Here is a 21,309-nt window from a genome sequence, read left to right as displayed (position 1 = left end):
CGTACAACTGGGTTTATTCAGCTTAGAGTTTTGCTGGAAAAGTACAAGAGAGTAAGAGGAGGCCCACAAAGGTAGTTTCCAATAGAGTGATTATAATTAGTAGTGCTTAGGACTTGGTAATAGACTGATGTAGACTTTGTACTTGTAGCAGTAACCTGTATGTGGCCTAACAACTCTGAGGTGTGCCCTACGATGTGTATTCAACTTGAAGGTTAGTATCTATGTTACTTTATTGCTATTTCTGAAAGATGTCTAGATATGAATATTTAGGTAAAATGTACCAATTTTTCTCATGGGCATTGTTCTCTTCAATAAAGTCAGTAACCTAAGTTGTAGGGAGAAATATTTTTATGGAACTCTATAAAAGTTATTCTCACATGCAATTTAAAACTCTGTCTTGCAAAAATCTTTAAAAAATTTTTTTCTGAGTTGGCCCTTATACAAAGCTGTTAGCTCATTACTGAAACAGATGGCATGGTGGCTTTAAGAACAATTCTAGGCTCAGAGGATAAGTGGGCAATGGCTTTGGGGCAGCTGTGTCCACTTTCACCATTTCTAATGGTAAATGCCAAGTAAAATTTGTTGCTTCTGGAAATCTCCTTGTGATTTGATATCATGCATGTTTGCTTGGTCTGCTGGGTGAAAGATGTTCCAAATTTGCTTTAAGAAGTTTAAAAATATGAGTCTAAATATGAATATGTTAGCTTAGGGCATACATATAAAGGGACTAATTTCTCAACATTTTTGGAGATAACATTTCCCTGCTGGCAATTTACTCTCTCTTAAGTTATACATTCAATTGATTTTTTTAGATGAACTATCCAATTACCCTACTACACACACACACACACACACTCTCACACCCACATTTCTCCTGCAAGGCTCTCTCTTATCTATCTATAAAAATCCATCAGCAAGTATCATTCTCCCATCTCAGCCCTGACTGAATTCCACCTCAGCCACCATTACCTTCTTGTCCTTTGAGGTGATAGCACACAGTGGTGGCTGTGAGGATTAATTTACAACAGGGCAGACTTCTTCATGTAACTAGCCTTTCCAAATGTCTATTATTTAATTGGATGATTTGGTATTTTCCCTTCCTGCCCAGTATAATGAAAAATTTAAAAGGGGAGGTAATTGTCGTTGCTCTAAGATTAAGATAATTCTTTTCCATGAATAAATAAATACATAAATAATAATCAAATGTGTAAAAGTCAGCATGTTATCAGTAGAAATACAAAATTTACTATTTATTTACACACATACACATATTTATACATATATATGTATAGTATATATATACTATACACATATATAGATACATATATATACTATACATTATATATATATATACATATATATACTATATATATACTTTATATATATTTATACCATTCTTCCTCCTGGTGGTTTAGGAGATTTTTGCAAAATGTGAGAAAGACAGCTATTCACAAGTTCTGGGAGAGGTACTTGGTAAGCATTGAATAAGTGATCCTTTGAGTAACACTGTATGTCATCTCTCACGGATTATCTCATTTAATTCTGGCAATAACTCTTGAGAAATGGGTGCATTATTGTCCTAATTATCCTATTATTAAACAGAAAAGGTGAAGATTTAAAGAGTTTGGGGGCTTAATTAAGTAACTAGGCTAAAGTGACAGGGCTAGTAAGTAGCAATAGCAGGACCGTATATTCTAATTTCTCTGTTTTTTCTATTACCCGCACTGCCTTTCCAAATGTGACTGGATTTAGGTGGATATAGGGAGATAGCAGATAAGAGCTGGTGCCTGGCGTGTTGCTTCCCTGTGAAAATACTTTTGGAGGAGCTGATCCTCCATACAGAATGCAAACTCGTGATTTAAGCCATATCTGCTATACCTCTTCGCAGAGTCCTTCGTTGTCTTTCACTTATTTTATAATATCTTATGCAATTTTAATATCATAATATCTTTAATAACATGTCATGAAGAAAGTACAATATGATGAAAGAAAAAGGAATTATAATGCAGGAGTGTAACCCTAAATTAATAACCCCCAACTATAAATGTTATATCATTTATAAAACCGTTTTGTCACCAGAAGAAAAGTATTTGTGTTTGTCACATAAACATGTGTGATGTACATAGTTAGTAAAACTGATAGTATTAATAAAAATCTTAATAGGCTTCATGATTAGAATAAAATTATATTTTGATCCAAATCCCTAATTAGAACAGTACATTTACCAACTGTTACCCTTGGGAAACAGAGCCAGGATTTATCATTTAAAGTAATACCTAATTAATCCTTCTTTGTAACAGATGTCAGCCTTATTTTCAAATCTTTTGTAGACAATGACTCGCTGTATGAATCTTTTAGTTGTCTATCTTGGGTTATTTATTTTTTAGCACTATAATATATGTTTAAATAAAGGAGATATAGATAATGAGTTTAAGTGTGATTTCTGTCTGTTTAACTACTATAGTGGAGATATGGAATGTTGAATGCCACGAACGCATTCATAATTCCATCAGAATCAATTTAAAATAAAGTGCAGTTAATTTGTTAATTATGGTACAGTGGAGACACTGGGCTGCAAGTTAGAAGACCAGAATTGTAGTCATGACTGTACCACAGATAATTGCATTATCTCAAACAACTCATTCCAGCTCCTCGGGCCTCAGATACACTGCGTCTGTGTAATAAAGCCACTGGATTATGTGGTGTCTATGGTCCCTTCCAGGATGAAGATTCATTATCTTAAAAAAAAAATGCTTTTATAATTCAAATTACATTTCAATTTCCTCTGTATATATGTTTATGTGTGTATACGTGTATATACAGCCACATATAGCTCTATTTCTTTTTTTCTTAATTTTTATTTTGTTGATATACAATGTGGTTGATTATTGTGTCCCATCACCGAAACCTTCCTCCCTCCTCCCTCCCCTCCCTCCCACCCAACAATGTCCTTTCTGTTTGCTTGTCATATCAACTTCAAGGAATTGTAGTTGTTATATCTTCTCCCACCCCCAGTTTTTTTTTTGTGTGTGTATGTGTGTGTGATTTTATTTATTTATTTTTAGCTCCCACCAATAAGTGAGAACATGTGGTATTTCTCTTTCTGTGCCTGACTCGTTTCACTTAATATAATTCTCTCAAGGTCCATCCATGTTGTTGCAAATGGCAGTATTTCATTCGTTTTTATAGCTGAGTAGTATTCCATTGTGTAGATGTACCACATTTTCCGTATCCACTCATCTGATGATGGACATTTGGGCTGGTTCCAACTCTTGGCTATTGTAAAAAGTGCTGCAATGAACAATTAAAAAATGGGCAAAAGAGGTAAGTAGGCATTTCTCTAAGGAAGATATACAAATGGCCAACAGACATATGAAAAAATGCTCAACATCACTCAGCATCCAGGAAATGCAAATCAAAACCACACTGAGATACCATCTAACCCCAGTTAGGATGGCTAAAATCCAAAAGACTCTGAACAATAAATGCTGGCGAGGTTGCGGAGAAAAAGGAACTCTCATACATTGTTGGTGGGACTGTAAAATGGTGCAGCCTCTATGGAAAACGGTATGGAGGTTCCTCAAACAATTGCAGATAGATCTACCATACGACCCAGCTATCCCACTGTTGGGAATATACCCAGAGGAATGGAAATCATCAAGTCGAAGTTATACCTGTTCCCCAATGTTCATTTCAGCTCTATTTCTACTTATACTTAGTGTTTAGACTCCATTCCAGAGTGTCTTTTTATGAAAAAGAAGAGCAGGGTAGTGACAGCTGATGAAGTTATTTATGCCTTTAGACATACGTTATCTATGATAGATAAAAAGAGAACCACTATTGAATTGTTAACATTTATTAAGATTTCACTCTATACAAGGTTATGTTTTTTGCATCTTAGCTCTTTTATCTCATTTCATCCTCAAAACAACCCTGTACAGTAGGTCCTTTTATTAACCTCACTTTGCAGATGAGAAAAGTGAGCTTTGGAGATATTAAATAACTTGGCCAAGACCTCTCAACAAAAGTGAAAGGGAGCCAGGATTCCAATTCAGGCAGTTTGAATTCAAAGCCTTAACAATACAGAGTGACAATAAAATTGACCAGCTAATCAATTATGCAGATCATTCCTAAATGTATTTGTTTAGCTTGACCTACCTGAGCTCTGGACATTTATATCTACCTGCCTTCTAGACTTATCCTCTACAAAGTCTCAGAGGTCCCTCTAATCCACCCAGCCAAACTGAACTCATCAACCTGCTCCTAAACCTGCACTAAACCTGCTTCTGCACCAGGAATTTTCCTGTTTGGGCAATGGCTCCATCATTCATCTATGGCTCAAGCCTGGGAATCAGTGCTGCCTTCTCTCTCCTTGCCTGCTACATCCAATTATTCATTACGTCGGTTCAATCCTATTATTTAAACACTTTTAAAACCCAATTGTGCTTCTCTATTGCTATATCCTCCGCCCTGGTCCATATGATTTTTCACATGGACAACTGTAAAATTTCCCAGTACTAGCTCCACTTCTCCTAGTTTTGCAACTCTTTAATCCATTCTCTAAACTTTGGCTACAGTGATGTTTTAAAAATCACATATTTTATCATATAGCACAGCTGCTTAAAATGATACATTTTTATTACCTTTGGATAAAGTCCAACTTCCTTAACATGTTTACCAGTTTTGCTCTTTGCTTACCTACCTTCCCCCAAACTCAATTTATCTTATGCCGGTTTTCTTCTTCCATCTTATGTCACAGCCATACTGTTTGTCTTTTAGAGTCCTGCCTTTTTTTTACCTTAACTGCTTCAAACCTTCACATATTCACTTAAAAGTTATCAATGACTTCCTAAATGACAACCACTGCTCTAAACACTGGAGTGCAGTGGTGAGAAAGACTGACAAAATTCCTGCCCTCATGGAGCTATTATTTTAATGTTTTTGAGGTACAGACCATATGTAAAGAAATTGATGTATTGTTCGATGGTGGTGAGTTCTACGAGTTAAACAGGGCAACAAGACAGAAAGTGAGTGGATGTCTGCAGTGGAGTGTACGATACACATGTGTTTCTAGATGCCGGGGATATTCTCTTTTTCTTTTCTTGCCATCCCACCCCACTTTCCAGCCCAAGCCTGGCTAATTTCTACTGACATTTCAGGATCCATTACTGGATTGGAAGACTTTTTTTGACCTCTCCTCCACGCAGACTAAAGTAGGTACCTCCCTATTCTACATGTCCCTAGGTTCTCTGTGCTTTCTCTTTTGTAATGTTTACCACACATTAAATTACTTATTTAAAATTTGTTTCTTACATTCTAAATTCCATGAAAAAGAATGACTTATCTCTGGGTGATATCTCAGTAAAAATAGCACACCCATAAGATCTCTACTTTGTGGAGCTTACATTCACATGAATGTTTGGAAAATCACAAAAATAAATAAGATAATATCAGTTAACTAAAAGAGTTAACATCAATATCTAATTGATTATAAGTTTATCAAAGAAAAAATGTATAGTTTAAAAAAATCCTATAATTGGAGGACCTCTCTCATCTCTGAAATATTAGGGATAGCTTCCCTAACGACGTGACAATTAGGCAGAGGCCTGGATGGTAAAAGTTAGCTAATTGGAGATTAGACTTAGATAAATGTAAAAATATTTCAGGGTAGCCTGGTGCAGATTGATGGGGATTAGGGTAGGGATACTAGTTAAACTGGGTGTCAGAACAGTTTCCTTGAGGAGATAAATTTTGAGTTGAGACCTGAATGGCAAGAAGGAGCCAGCTTTGTCAACATTAGGATAGTAGAATTTCAGAAGGAGGGAAGAGTACAAAAGCCCTAAGACAGGAATGGACTTGGGGTAGTCTAGGAAAGTTAGGAGGACTAGCATTACCAGGCATGTGATCGAAGGGGACAGTGGTAAGATATGAGGTCTGAAAGGCAGGCAGAGGCCAGATCCCAGAGGGCCTTGTTGGTCATTGCAAGGAACGTAGACTATTCTGGGTGCACTGAAAAACCTGGAGGATTTAAGATGGGAGAGTGGCATGACATGATTTATATTTTAAGAAGATTATTCTGGCCATTTTGTAGACATAGGATTTTTAGGAGGCAGAAGGGCAAGCAATGAGACCAATTAAGAGCTCATAAGTTACATAAGTGATCAGCTCTGTAATAAGCATGAAGGATCAGAAAGGAATGTGGGACATTCTATCATAGGAATTATTTTCTTCAGGAACAAAGAAGCAAGATGCCATGAAAATACTCAGGAGTCAGGTAGACTTGGTTTTAAACCCTAGCCTAGCTGTGGGACTTCGAACAAGTAACTTGAAAGAAGAGGATAATAATCTACACCATGCAGGGTTATTGAGAAGACTAAGGAGGTAATACTTTTGATCCTGTTATAATACTGGTACGTGAACCAGTAAATATGTTTCCTCTTGTCTCCCTTCATGTGAGGAATAATACCTTAAGTCATAAGGAACTATTGATTTAATAGCAATGATGAGCAGTTCAAGAGGGCCTACCATTTGCCAGGCTCTGTGCTAGGTGCTGAGGCCACAGAAAGACATAGACAGACCATGGTCTCTTTCACAGACCATGGTCTATATCCCAGGCATCTTATTGTATAGTAGGAAGGATAGACATTAAATACTCGATGCACAAATAGTTATATTGTTATAATTGTGATGAGTCCTGCGGAAGACAAAGTTTTTTAGAGTGTGTAATAGCAAGACCTTATCTAATCTGAAGTTTTAGGTAAGGCTCCTAGAATGGCATTTAGTTAGATACCTGGAAGGTGAATGTTAGCTAGGTGATGATGTACTTGATCTGGACTTTTCAAAGGTGACAGCTTGCAGAATAAGTTTTGGTAAGGATTGGAATCTGACCTGAGGTGAGAAATCCTATGCCAGGGACTCAGAGCAATGAGGAATGGGGTATATGATGTGTGATGGGGAAGAGGAGGTTTGCAAGTTCAGTGTTCAGCCTAAACAATGGACAATGCATCAACACAGAGGGCGGAGGGAAGAGCATGCTCACAACTTCACACTCCTCCTTTCTCGCTTCCAAGATGTTTTGAGCATAAATAGGGACAACAGATTAGACTTAGGGAAGTTGGGTTAGTAGAAAGTTTAGGAATCTGAGCAACTTTTTCAGTCAAAGTGAACTGAGCAGTTTCAGATACAAATAATTAAATGCTAATTTATCATTGCTGATATTCATAAGGTATAAAATATATCTGTTCGGAGTTTATCTACAACCGCCCTAATTATGGTGTGCACATCAAAATATAAATCATTATCCAAAATCTAAATTGATTCATAAGTAAGAGACCTAAAATGACATAAAATATTTTTCCCTATTTGTGCATAGTTATTTCAAAAATAATTTACCTTAAAAAACATTATATTAGTGAGAAATGACAAGAAAATCCAGAATGTAAGGAGGACATATCTAGACCTCAATTTTTCTTTATTCTAAACTTTCAGATTGAAATGAAAGTAGAGAGTGCTTAAAATATAGGCTTTGATCAAGTGCCTTTTGTTTAAAAAATAATATTGAAGGAACAGTATGAAGTGCATACTCTCATTTGGCAAATCCATTGTGAGCACATTAAAAACCAAACAAAACCACAACAAAGAAAGGCCCAAGTCCCTCCCTGAGAAGAATATTTTTGCAAAAACTCTTCACCGAGAAAGATTTTTCAATAGCCTTTAAAACTACATTCATTTTCTGTCCCTACCCATTGCATTTAGAGATGACCAAGTTGACAGTATTCCTTCCCATATGTGCTGATGTGGCTGAAAATCGCAGCGGCCAATCAGCAGTTTTTGCACACACTGGTTTCCAGTCCAGTCTGTCTTTGAGCATGAATTCTAAGTGCAGCTTGCTAAGCCCGCTCTGTTGGTGGTCTTTGCCTCAAAGTCAGAGCACTGTCAAGCAATTGTTTCACCTCTGATCATGGAACTCCTGTTTGTCTCATAGGCTTCTCTGTGCCCTACAAGGTTAGAGTCCTTTAAATTGGGTCATCGGAAACATTTTTCTTGCCTGCTGCACACAAGCCAAATCTCCTCCAGCTTCCTCTAGCTATTCTTCTGATCACCTGGAATATTCCACTCTTTTTCCGGAAGAGGAATCTTAACCTTTAAAAAATGCGCATCAGGATGGAGCTCTGCCATTTGGAGATATTGAGCTTTAACAGAGGGAGCCAGAATGTAAAAGCACTTTCCTTTATTGCCCTCACACTCATTGGGAGAGTATAAATCACTGCAAACCTATGGCTTAATTGACTCAGTATAGGGTCTCCCCTTTCTCATGTGCTTTCTGAGGACAGTCTGTGGCCTTCTGCCCGTGGACTTGGTGCATACATTATGTGGACTCACAAGAATGCAAGAAAGAGCATTCTTCACAGGCAATGTTGAGATTTACTCTGATCTGGTGCTTTCTTTTACTCAGCCTCTAACCCTCCCCCCAGGATGATTTAGACTCTTTCAGCGTTTTAGAGAGAGCATCAGTTTCAAGTGGAATTTTTTCCTTAAGTGCAATATATGAACACAAAATGCCTAGCAAAGTGCCTAATACATAATAGATGCTGCTTAAATGGTAACTTCATTTCACTTTTTCTAATTTACTCATCTTTTAAAATAATTAAAATGTTGGTAATTTTTGTGTTTTTTTTAAAGGATTTCCATATTATAGCCTTTACCTTTCAAATTATTTGAAATCAATGGAATTAAAAGAGCATACTTAATATGGAAAGATCTAGAATTCATCAGAGAACAAATTTAGGACTGGATTTCTTTGTGTAGTTTTTACAAGGATAGAAAAGAAACACATTTAAGGAATTAATTAATTTATTATTTCTTAAAAATAATATTTGTTTGCTCTTTCATAGGAGGAATTTTTGAATTCATAAATGAATCTTGATGCATTTTAAGGTCTTTTTGAAGTGACAGCTGATATGAAAAAAACGATATCTTATGATGTGTGACTTTAAAAGGTTTTTATGCAAAGAAACTAAAGCAAGAATAGGTTTGTAACTTCTGTATATGAAATTTTATTCATCCCCCTGATTCTGTTGCTTCAGAATGAAGTCTTTTCTCACAAAGGGAGAAGATGTTTTATATTGTCCACGGTGGCCAAACCATTTTGATCAATGGCCTTTGAGGCACCAGTCATGTTACCTTCTTTGCCACAGTTTCTTCTAGAGACATTTTATAGAAAGAGTAGAATTCCCTTTTGTTTCTAACTAGGATAGGTATTAACATATCCCAGAAATTACAGATTCTAGAAAGAAATATTGGGAAACCCAAGGAAGTATTAGTCTTCACCTATCAATAATGGGGAAGAAAGTAAGGGGAAGAAAAAAAGCCCCATCAGGCAAACTGTCTACATGGAGGAAAGGGATTAGGTCTGATCCTCTAGTGCTTTATTCCAACTCAAATTCTCCAACATCCCAATGCCTGTTTGCATCAAAAACTTCTATTCAGGGATAGCAAGATGTATAAAAACAAATATTTTAGGACTTTAAACATCATAGATTGTTGAAATTCAATCAACTCATAGAAAATTTGTATATATAAAGCAGATTCATTTTCATTATGTGAGTGTGAAAACTAAAAAAAAGTTTCTATAACCTTAGAAGAGCTGAACTGATTTTCTTCTATAAAAATTGTGTTCTCAAGTTTCATTGCCGTGTGCTAGTTTTCAGCCTAGAGTGAATTTTTACGGTTGAGTCATAAACCTCTGAAAACCATACCACTAGTTTATCGTGGAAGGCTGACACCGCCTTAATTACAGTGTGGCAAGGACTGGGGTGAGAAGCACGGCTTTAACTCCTTCACTCACTCAATGCTGCGGATGCAGGTGGGCTTGGAGGCTCCCTCCTGCAAGTGTGTAGCTCAAAGTCATCAAGTTTGTATATGGGTTCTGTTTTATTTAAGTTTCTTCATCTCTTCCAATACTATCTTTAGAATTATAATGAATAGTTTCATTCCTCAGATTTGGATCAAAACAATCTGCAGTCTCTGAATACCGAACTCTCCTAGACTGTTGTAGAGAACATACTTCAGACCTGGATCTACAAGCTGCATTTGATGACTGTTATCACTGGGGTCTTTCTTTGGCTAACAGATTAAAAATAAGGGGTTCGGTCGTCTAATTTGAAACTGAGAAATGACTTCAAAACTTATACCGCACAAGAGGAAAATCCAAAGACTTTTGGCTACAACTGCTTCTTTGGTGACATTGCTTATATTTTGATGAACAAGGAAATGATCAAGCAACTGTTTAAGAGGATCAATGAACCATAAGTGGCCTGAAATAACTGACTCATGAAAGAGGCAAAGCTTTTCCTGGGCATCTTAGGGATCTCTAATATGGAGGCTGCTTTTGCATTCACTGGTGGGACATATTTAGAATATAAACTGCGGAGGGACTACAACCCTGTATTATATAGTACATAGTGTATTGTGAACCCTTAAAAACCATAACCAATTATAATGACATTTTGGAAAAAAGGAGAAAATGAAGACAGGTATTTTCTTTGTAGTAAAATACCTAGGAAATTTCATCCTGAAATGGCTGAGGAAATAGCCCTAATGAAATAAGCTAAGCTGGGACAGATCCATCAAGTCAATAACTACATTAGCAATTACATCCTTTTAGTGAAAAGCAATCCGAGCCATGTCTCCACAGCTATTGAGGGGATGTCTCCTCAACTATGCTGGGAGAGTCCAATACCTTTGGCTGCCTCAGCCCTCTAGGGCTTTCAGTTAAAGCAGTTCATGGATTAAGTTGGCAGCTAACAAGGGCCAGTTACTAGGGTATATTGGGACTCTGTGTACTGTGTCTGGGAGCTCATGGAAAATTCTGAGAGATTCTATATCCAATCAAAGTATAGAAATGAATTTGATGGCCCATGAGAGGTTATTTATTTATTAATTAAGTAAACAGGTCATTCTGCTTTCTGTTAAAGACTGACAACGACAATGTAAACAACTACATGCTATTAGGATTGGAGATGCTAATTAACCATGTTTTCAAGGTGTTCTTCATGGAATCATAATTAATGCATGTTAATTTTGCAAGAGATCAAGGAGAAAATCTTGTCCAGTGGCTTGCCCAAGGCCACAGAGTTAGTGGGGAAACTAAGACCCCATGACTTGTGAAAAATCAATTAGTACTGTACTTTTTTTCTCTTTATCCTGCTGCTTCATTTTGTTTGGGCAACTGAATAAATTCTATTTATGCCCTACTGCTTATTCACTGTGGAAGGTTGTTTTCTTCACATAGACTCTCTTTTCTTTCCTTTTCTCTCTTTTTCTTCACCTACAACCGTGTGATTTTCAGGGATTATTTGCACATTTACTTTCCAACAGGTACAAGATTTTGGAAGATGCACATTAAAATACTATGAAAAATCTTTTTGTAGAAACTGTTTTATAGTTATATTACATTTATTATATTTTAAGATAAAATTTTCTAGATATGACAAAGAAAAGACTTGTCTTCCTTTTTCTCATTTCCAACATGTAATTATAATTGATTTATGTTTATAAAGGACTCACAATGTGCTATGCACTGTATAACACAGAGAAGTGGTTGAATGGCCAAGTGACCTTGGTGAAGTAGGTCTGGAAGAGCAAGGTGAGTCAACTTTTGCTATAAGCCTGCCTGCCTGCCTTCCTTCTTTCCTTCCTTTTTGCCTTCCTTCCTTCCTTCCTCCTTTGAAGTACTTCAAGAGTTTCTCTGTGGGATCCCTGAAGCTCTGAAGTTGCTTTTCCATTAGTACAAAAAATAAGCAAAGCGACAGCTAAGTATGTCAGAGCTGGCATTTTGGGGAAAATAACCTACAGATATCTATCTGCTTTTGGAAATGGACAAATCAACTTAATCCAGGCAGCTGGATTATGATAATATTAAATATAGGGGCATAGACAGCGACATATCATTTGCCAGGATCCTTTCAGACAGCTGATTTTAGAGACCGGTGTGGTAGGGTCACAGGGTTCTTGGGATTCAGGTTGGCTCCACAGGGTCAGCTGCTTGATTGTATTTCTCAAGTTCATTTACATATTTACTTTCTATTGAAACATATAGGTTCACTTGCAAATAGAGGCATCCTGTAGGAAAAAAAAATAGTTAAAACTCAATTAATTTATATTTCTGTCTTCTAGAGTTTTCTAGTGCTTCTTATCTAGGGTTTCTTCCACAATCAAACGGCAAGAGATATGAATAGTTACTGCATAAATAACACACCCCAAAGAGTCCAAGACTGCTTTTACTTGCGGTAACTCTGGATGAGATTGCTACTGAAAAAGAAAAGGGATTTTTAAAAAAATATGGAAGAGAAAAGAGTAAGCAAGCTCAAACACCTCAGTTAACAAAGTTAATACCATGTTGGCTAATGCACAAACAGCTTCAATTCCCTTTAATTAGTTCAGTGTTAGGTGACAACGTATTTAATCAGTGAGCTAACAAGCGCAGCAGCTGATTGCTTTCACCGCCTTGCGTGTATGTGTTGACTGAAAAAGTAAATAAAATTACTTTCACTGCAATAATAAAGTGGCATCGTAATTTTATTACAGTCGCAACCTTTCAGAAGTACCATACACCAGTGAACATTGATTATTTCCTAAGTACTTTTTTTTCTGGCTTTAACATGTTGCTGTTGCTTAACCCTTTGGAGAAGTGATGACTAAATCTGTCAGTGAGATAAAACTCATCTTCTTTGTGTTCTGTGTCTTTTCTGCAAGGTGCTGAGATGATTCTGAGTGCATTTCTTGAATTCACATTAGCAGCTGTATTCCTAGGTGGTAGAATATGGCCCTTGGCAGAGAGAGATCTATTCAAAATTCAGTGTTGTTCCAATTAGTTAAACACACCTAGAAGCCAGCAGTGTGTCTGCTTGTTTTTTTTTAAAGTGTCTCTGTCAGTGAGATAGAGAATAGGTGACATTTTTCTCACCCTCTTCATGACCTATATAGGGATATTCATTTATTTATTTTATATTAATTAGCTTGGATTTCTCTATGATTTTCCTAGGATGGCAAAAGAAAACTCACAAAAGCAATGCTACTCACTCAGGAAACGTTTATTCCTGTACTCCTGGTCCTCTGGGTGCTACCATGTTTAGGATAATGAAGAGTTCCTCAAATAGCTGTACAATTTAAACCAGTGAGGTTTGATAAAAATTGTTGATAGCAACCTGCTCCTTTTGTCATCATTACCTAAATAACATGAATAACCCGTTTAGCATCATTTAGGTTTTCCTGCTGTTAGACCTCACCAAAAATATTGAGACAAAAATCTTACTGAAAAACCTTTTCTTACCCACTTCTAAAGACTCCTGATCTAATATATCAGGAGGAATTTTAATTAAAAAAAGCAAAATTCATAAAAATCATGCTTTGGAGTAGTTATTATAATCTACAATCCCACAGTGTCCCTGTAGGCATTTCATACTAGGATCAAGGACATTTTCATTCATCTCAGCTGAAGAAGTGATATTGCAAGTTATCCTCTTCATTACTACCTTTATCTGATATGTATATACCAGGTAATCTGGTTGCATTATCTCATTTAATTCTCACAACAACTCTGGGAAATAGATACTATTATAATACCCATTTTTCAGATGAGAAAGTAGAGACACAGAGAAGTGAATATTGTAGTTGGATCTGAACCCAGGCTACACTGTGAACCAGTGGCCCTCAAGATAGTCTTAACCACATTGCTATAGTCCTTTCTTTCCTATAGGCATCAGGGGTACTCCAACTTATTTTGAGTACCCTGAATTTTACAGAAAAGACTCAGAGTTCCCTTCTTTATTTCATAGTTTTTCTCATAAGACAGATCTTCACAAAACCCTCTGTTTCACAGAGCAACTTCCTCTCAGGAACAGAGATTGATTTAGTGGGGAAATCATTATTTTTCTTTTCAGAATGACACACCTCCTTCCCCTGAGCTCATTTCAAAAGACAAGCTAACCACAGGCTTAGGAGCCAGGCAGGCCTGGGTTCAATCCTTGACTCTCACATTGTTGATGTGACTCTTGAGCAAGTTACTTCACTTTTGAACCTGAGTTTTCATATCTTTAAAATGCATATGCACATACCTATTTCTTAGACATATTGTGAGACTTAAATGAGATCATATGGCTATTTGTATGTAATTCAAGATATGTATGAAAATAAACTAAAACTCTTGAACAACCACCGAAACCAAAAAACAAGTTAAAAACACATACACACAATTAAGTAGAGCCAAAAAAATGTTATGCAGTATAGGTTTGCTCCTCATGTTTGTAGTTTAGATACTTCTTACATTACTAATATTAGGAAGATGGGGGATATATTTAAATGAGGAGAAACTAATATTGTTTGTACTGCCTACAACACAATTATATGTGGGAGTATTCTGACTTTTGAAGTGGCCTTCTCTGTTTCTAGGGGGTGACGTGAATAATTTGCATTCCTCTTAGTCTCCCTTTGCTTTGGATTTTTGCTTTTATCGAGTTCATTTAATTTTGGATTATCTCATCATCCCAAATATGTTATAGGTGTTTTCTAATGGCTCCTGCAACTAGATAACATCCTGAGTCTTTTATGTCCTGAGGTATCAGTGACCCAAGGTTTATGATCAGCACTCATTTACTAAAGTGAAGCTTATAGACAATGGATTATATGGCAGCCCATATGCCAAAAATTAAAAATGAGGATTTTGCCACATTTTAAAAACTTCTTGGGTGATTCCTGATGGTTCGCCCATACAGGGCACCAGATTTTACACCTTGCTGGGTTTCTCTGTCTTCTCTTTCTTTCTGAAAACCCATTCCAGTGTCCTGATCCTCCTGGAAACACTCAAGCTTGTACTTAATTACTCAGAGAATTTTAATTCTTCTTGTTTTTCTTTTCTGCTTTTGAACTTTTTCTCTCCCCACAACCAAATGGCCCATCCATGTGTTTTAATAAAATCTAGAGAGAATTTATGCCACTCTCTCAGGAGCTAGAAGCTGCTTCAGTTATAGTTTCAAATCATCTTCCCTTCCTCCCCCCACTATATGTTCATTCATAAAGATTTTATTAAGCACTTATTTGTTAAGCACCCATTGTACTGTAAGCAAAATGTAAGTAAAAATGGTCAAGAATATCTATGGCCCTTAATTGCTTACTGTGGTCATCTTTATCATTCTTCTCTATTAATAACTTAATTAATAATTTTCCCAAAGTTGCAACTTTGGGAAACATCAACGGAGTGAAAACTAAGGTAAAATATATTCTCTCCCCATAATGTGGGATTATCAAAATGTTGCTTCTAAGTTATTGATTTCACAATTGGAGAGTCAAAGTACTATATCAGCATTGCTGCTCCCGATAACAATAAGATGAAAAAAAAATGTAGACATCAGGGCATAATCTGAGAAAAGTCAGATCTGAAGGCTCAACATAATATGGCCGAAAAAATGAGAAATGATATAGCCAGAGGCATAACACTACCTGACTTCAAATTATACCGCAAAGCTGCTATAACCAAAATAGCATGGTACTGGTATAAATAAAGACAATCAGACCAGTGAAGGAGAATTGAGAACCCAGAAATCACCCCTCAGGCTTACAGCCAGCTTATATTGGACAAAGGCAACAAAATCTACAATGGGGAAATGACTGCCTCTTCAACAAGTTGTGCTGGGAAAACTGGCATATGCAAAAGAATGAAATTAGATATGCATCTCTCACCATACACTAAAATCAACTCAAAATGGATTAAGGACTTAAGTATAAGACCCGAAACTGTAAAATTACTAAAGGAAAATATAGGTGAAACACTTCAGCAACTAGGTCTGGGACATGAGCTCGAAAGCACAAGCAGTCAAAGAAAAAATAAACAAACGGGACTATATCAAACTGAAAAGCTTCTGCACAGCAAAGGAAACAATCAACAGAGTGAAATGACAACCTAAAGAGTGGGAGAAAATTTCTGCTAACTATGCATCTGACCAAGGATTAAAATCCATAACATACAAGAAACTTAAGCAATTATACAGTAAAAACACGAGTAATCCAATTAAAAAATGGGCAAAGGAGCTGAATAGATATTTTTCAAAGGAAGACATACAAATGGCCAACAGGTACATGAAAAAAATGCTTAACATCATTAGTCGTGAGGGAAATGCAAATTAAAACTACATTGAGATACCACCTCACCCCAGTTAGACTGGCTATAATCAAAACGATGGTGAATAACAAATGCTGGCAAGAGTGTGGAGAAAAGGGAATGCTCCTGCAGTGCTGGTGTGACTGTAAATTAGTATAACCACTATGGAAAACAGTATGGAGGTTTCTCAAACAACTACAGATAGATATTCCATATGATCCAGCAATCCCACTTCTGGGTATATACCCAAAGGAATGGAAATCATCATGTCGAAGGGACACCTGCACTCCCATGTTCATTGCAGCTCTGTTTACAATAGCCAAGACATGGAACCAACCTAAATGTCCATTGATGGATGACTGAGTAAGGAAACTGTGGTATATATACACCATGGAATTGTACTCTGCTATAAAAAAGAATGAAGTACTCCCATTTGCAACAACATGGATGAGCTTGGAGAAACTTATGTTGAGTGAAATAAGCAAAGCACAGAGGGATAAATACCGCATGTACTCACTCATATGTGGGAGCAAAGAGAGAAAGAAGGAAGGAAAGAAAGACCACAGTAGTTTGTTGGACTTGCAGAGGGAGAGAACATTCCTCGGGCTACAAAGTGGAGTGGGGGAGAAAAGGGAGGGAGAGGGAGGTTGGGGATAATTGGGTGGGGGACACGGGGTACAAATGCAATTTGTGGTAATGGGTATGTGACGGTATGAATCTGCCCTCACATCATGAGCACGAGGGGTGACAATCAGCTTTGTATCTCATGAATATTCATAACCAATAAAATAAAAATGTTTTTCTCTTTTCCAACTGCTCTTGAAACAAACAAACAAACGAAAATATGGGTTAGAATTTAGCTTCTTCTCTTTTTTATTCCTGGATTCGCAATTTTCCTTCCCTTGCCACTAATGTCACAGTTTCTCAGTGTTTCCTTTTCCCCTGAAATATTCATTTAGAGGGCATTAGGAGAAAGTTGGCAGGTGATTACTTATTGCAGGATTTTGAAAAGGAGCTGGAAGAGTCAACAATGTTGTTATGCAAGTGGGAAGGGTATTCTAAAAACTCTTTCAGGAAGCATGTGGATATATTAATCTGTGGCTTTAAGATGATAAATTTTGTAATAACCAAAATTTAGCATTCTCATATGGTAAACATGAAATCTCAAAATCCTATTTTTAATGGCACAATGATTGAAATGAAGTTATATCAAGGAATTCAAAATAGGCTGCTAAAATGAAACCTCAACTGTGATGCTTAAAGGCTTAATTTAGAAAGCTACCATATGTACCAGGTGCATGCCTAGTTAAAAGACTGTAAAATAATATACAGTTCTCAGAACAATGGCCAAAATGGACATTTAAAATTAGGATATTTTGTTTGCCTCCTATTCGTAGCTTTAAAAAACATTAAGTAGTTTTAGGTGGACATCAGTTTTGTTTTCCAGCCTCTGTGGATTAGGCTATTTTATCATCTTCAGGAAATCAGAGAAAAATAATTGTATTGTAGAAATGATTTTGGATAGCTTCAGAGTTTTTAATTGCTTCCCCCCCCCCCGAATTACCTGATATTTAGTAGGCATAAAAAGTACACAGAAAATAAAGACTTCTATAAATAAACCATAAACACCAAGGGGTATCATTGGCTGCAGTTAAAGCCTGCAACAAAAATAGATTAATATAAAAAATAGGCCCTTTTATAAATTGGCTAAACAGAATGTACAGTCTTAAGGTTCTCTCCGTAATTGTGAAATGCTTTCACTTCAGTGATGACAGGAGGCTAAGTAAATTGTAGTCACTAGTGACATTCCTATGTAATAAAGACATTTTACTTCTTGCTCAGAGTCCAGACACAGGGCAGTATGAACCAGGCACGGAAATGTTTCTCCAAAGCAACTCTACTGGCATTTTCCTGAAGATTCAGCATGAAATGAGGCTTTTCTTTGCTTTCAAGAAAGTTTTGTTTTTCAACCTCAGGAGAGCCGTGATTATGTCCTATTTTTAATGCCTCAGAAGGAGTTGAAGTCTTTCTTTAGATTAAAGTCAGCTTCTGAGTGACATCGGGAAGGAATTCACCAGTTATCACTCAGGCAACAGACTTGTCACCAACAGAACAGTTTTGTAGGAGCAAAGGCCTGTAGTTGTACTATAGGATTGGCTATTACCAGGGCTAGGTTGCAGGTTAATATAATCCAATGGTAGGAGAGCTGCTTGCTCTTTAAAAATGTAATTAAGCAATGCCATTCACAATTTGGGTAAAAGCCAAACTAGGGTGTATTTAATTTCCTTGGAAACATCACTGTTTCCTTTTTTCTGGTGTGAATCCCAGCACATACACACTTCTGTTTTCTGTCATCCACAATTTCTAGTAGGCAAGGATGCCAAGCAGGAAAACTGGCATTAAGGAAAGTAAAGGAGAAAACTTTTGTGTTTCTATTTAAAACAAACAAATAAACTAACTCAAACAACTGGAAGAGGCAGGCTGCAATTCACCCCTGCCTGTGGCTCAATGCCCTAGGGAAATGAGGAACACCTTTTCCCATTTCAGCATGGTGTGGTGAGAGGAATCATCAATAGAAATGACAAATACAGAGGAAAACTAGTATTCTGTGTAGTGTGAAACAGAAACAATGGACAGCCAAAGTGCTGGTGACTTTTAACAAAACACATGCTTCCTGCTCCTCTCCTTGCCCTCACCCCACACAGATCAATCAACCTTCTCTTGCAAGGGAACAGTATAGTCAATTGCTTAAGAACATGGGCCAGGGAACCCTGAAAGGCTTTGCTTTGAATCTCATTTTTACTTATCTGTCACCTTGAGTGTCTCACTTTCTTTATTTATAAAATGGGGATGATAACTGTATTACACTGTAGAGTCACCATAAAGATAAGGTATGTGAAATGCTTGTCATAGTGAAATGCTTGTCATAGGACTAGGCTGGCATATATAAATGTGCAAAAAATCAGTCATTGGTTAGCATAGAAGTATGGCTGTGTGGGAACATAGATACTTGATTAAAGGGAAGTAAAGAAATTTACTGATGATTAATTCAAAGCATCACTGATACTTGTGCTGGATGTTTTGATAGTCTTGGGGATACAGCCGCATAAAAGACCCAGTCCCTGCCGTCGTAGTGCTTAGAGTGGTGGATGAAGGCATTTAGTCGATTATCACACAAATAATACATGACTGCAATTTCAAAGGCTTTGAAAATAATGTAATTAATGCCATGAGAGAATATAACAGAGATCCTAAACTAGACTCCCTGAGAGGAAATACTCAAGCCAGAACAGGAAGGATCAGTAAGAGTTAGCTAGGTTAAAGGGTCTAGGACTGGTGGCCCGTGCTTCAAGTAGAGAGAACAGTGTGTGCAAAAGGGCTGATGTGGGAATTTATTTGGCACATTTGAGGAAAAGAGAGCAAGCAGGTGAGTGAGAAGAAGCAGAATGAGAGAGGGGAGGAATGAGAGAAAAGAAGTTGGTGAGGGAAGTAGTGGCCAGGATATGCAGAAACATGTAGGATTTTGCTAACGAATTTGACATTGTTCTCTAAGACATGTCAGGAAGAGTTAAAGGAATTAGAGCATAGCAAGTGGCGTAATCACACTTGCCTTTTAGAGAGATCATCTGGCTACTTTTGGAGACTGGCTTGGAGAGCGAAGAAGAGAGATGTTAGACGTCCGCTGGAGAAGTCCTAGTGAAAGGTAACGAGGCCAGGACTAGGCTGGCAAGAGTGAAGACCGGGAAGACTGAATGGCTTAGAACTGGGAGGAGCTGGTGATGAACTGCAGCAACTGGGATGAAGGAGAGGCAGGGCTCACGGATGACTCACCAATGTCTCGGCATGAGCGAGTGGATAGATACAGGTGTCAGTTCCTGATGAGACAGTTCAGCTGATGAGCATGGCTGTTGATGAGGTTTGTAGATATCCATTAAAATTTTGCTGTTTTATTACATGAATAGATTAATGTCATTTGGTGCCAGCATTGTAAATTTAAATTTAAGGGCTGAGCCCGTGGCGCACTCGGTAGCGTGCTGCGCTAGCAGCGCGGTGATGCTCCCGCCACGGGTTCGGATCCTATATAGGAATGACCGGTGCACTCCCTGGCTGAGCGCCGGTCACGAAAAAAAAAATAAATAAATAAATAAATAAAAATAAATAAATAAATAAATAAATTTAAGGATGCATAATCAGACATTTTTGTAATATGTTGCCAAATAAATAGATCTGCAGTGCAAAAGCTCTTTCCTTTTAGGTACCCCTGCTGCAATTCTGGTGTTTTTGATGAATTTTACACATTTAAATATTTTCTGGTATTTAGTAATTTCTTATCCTCCTTCTCTTTCCCTTTTTCTCTTTCACAGCATGTAGCCCTTCATCATTAACACTTATTTTCATAATAGCAACCTTAGATAGAGGTAATAATAAGATGGATAAAATCAGAGCATTAAATAGGCACCAGCCATGGAAATATAAGGTTAAAGAGAAGAGGCTTTCTCAATGGCTTGCTGTGTTAGTTGAGTGGCAATAGTAAAAGGAATATTTCTCAATTCCAGAAGTTGGAGAACTCTAGGACATTCAACATGGTTATAATCTCATACTCTAAGGTAGATGTGGAGAAAAATGCTGCTTTTATCTGTTGCTTCAGTTAAGCTTTATTGGTGGTGTCTGTAGCATTTTGAGGTATGTTAACATCATTGCCCAATGTAATAGGGGCATATAAAACTGCATTATCTCTTGCGATGTATTTTTATTCTCTTATTTCTCTTTGTCTATTGAGACTCTGCTATTTCTGGAACAAAAACTCAGTTAAAAACTGAATTAGAGGGCTGGTCGGTTAGCTCAGTTGGTTAGAGCTCAGCTTTATAACACCAAGGTCACAGGTTCTCTCCCATCAACTGCCTAAAAAAACCCCAAAAAACAAAGAGCTGAATTAGAGAAACCTTCTCATTTGTTTGACTCCGCAAACACTCCAGGCTTTAGTTTATAAATTAAGAGCTGGAGAAACAGCTTCTGCTTTAAATTATTGATAAAATATTACAAATAATGTTAATAAACAATAAGCCAATAAAGTGACCATTTGCTATTAAAAATAAACATACCACTATCAGAGTCATGAAACATATTGGGTGGCTACATTTTGCAGTTTTATG

This window comes from Cynocephalus volans, chromosome 8 (genome assembly GCF_027409185.1).
Source record: "Cynocephalus volans isolate mCynVol1 chromosome 8, mCynVol1.pri, whole genome shotgun sequence".
In the NCBI taxonomy this organism is placed as follows: Eukaryota; Metazoa; Chordata; class Mammalia; order Dermoptera; family Cynocephalidae; genus Cynocephalus; species Cynocephalus volans.
The sequence above is the reverse complement of the archived record's forward strand: the minus strand, read 5'-3'. Positions refer to the sequence as shown.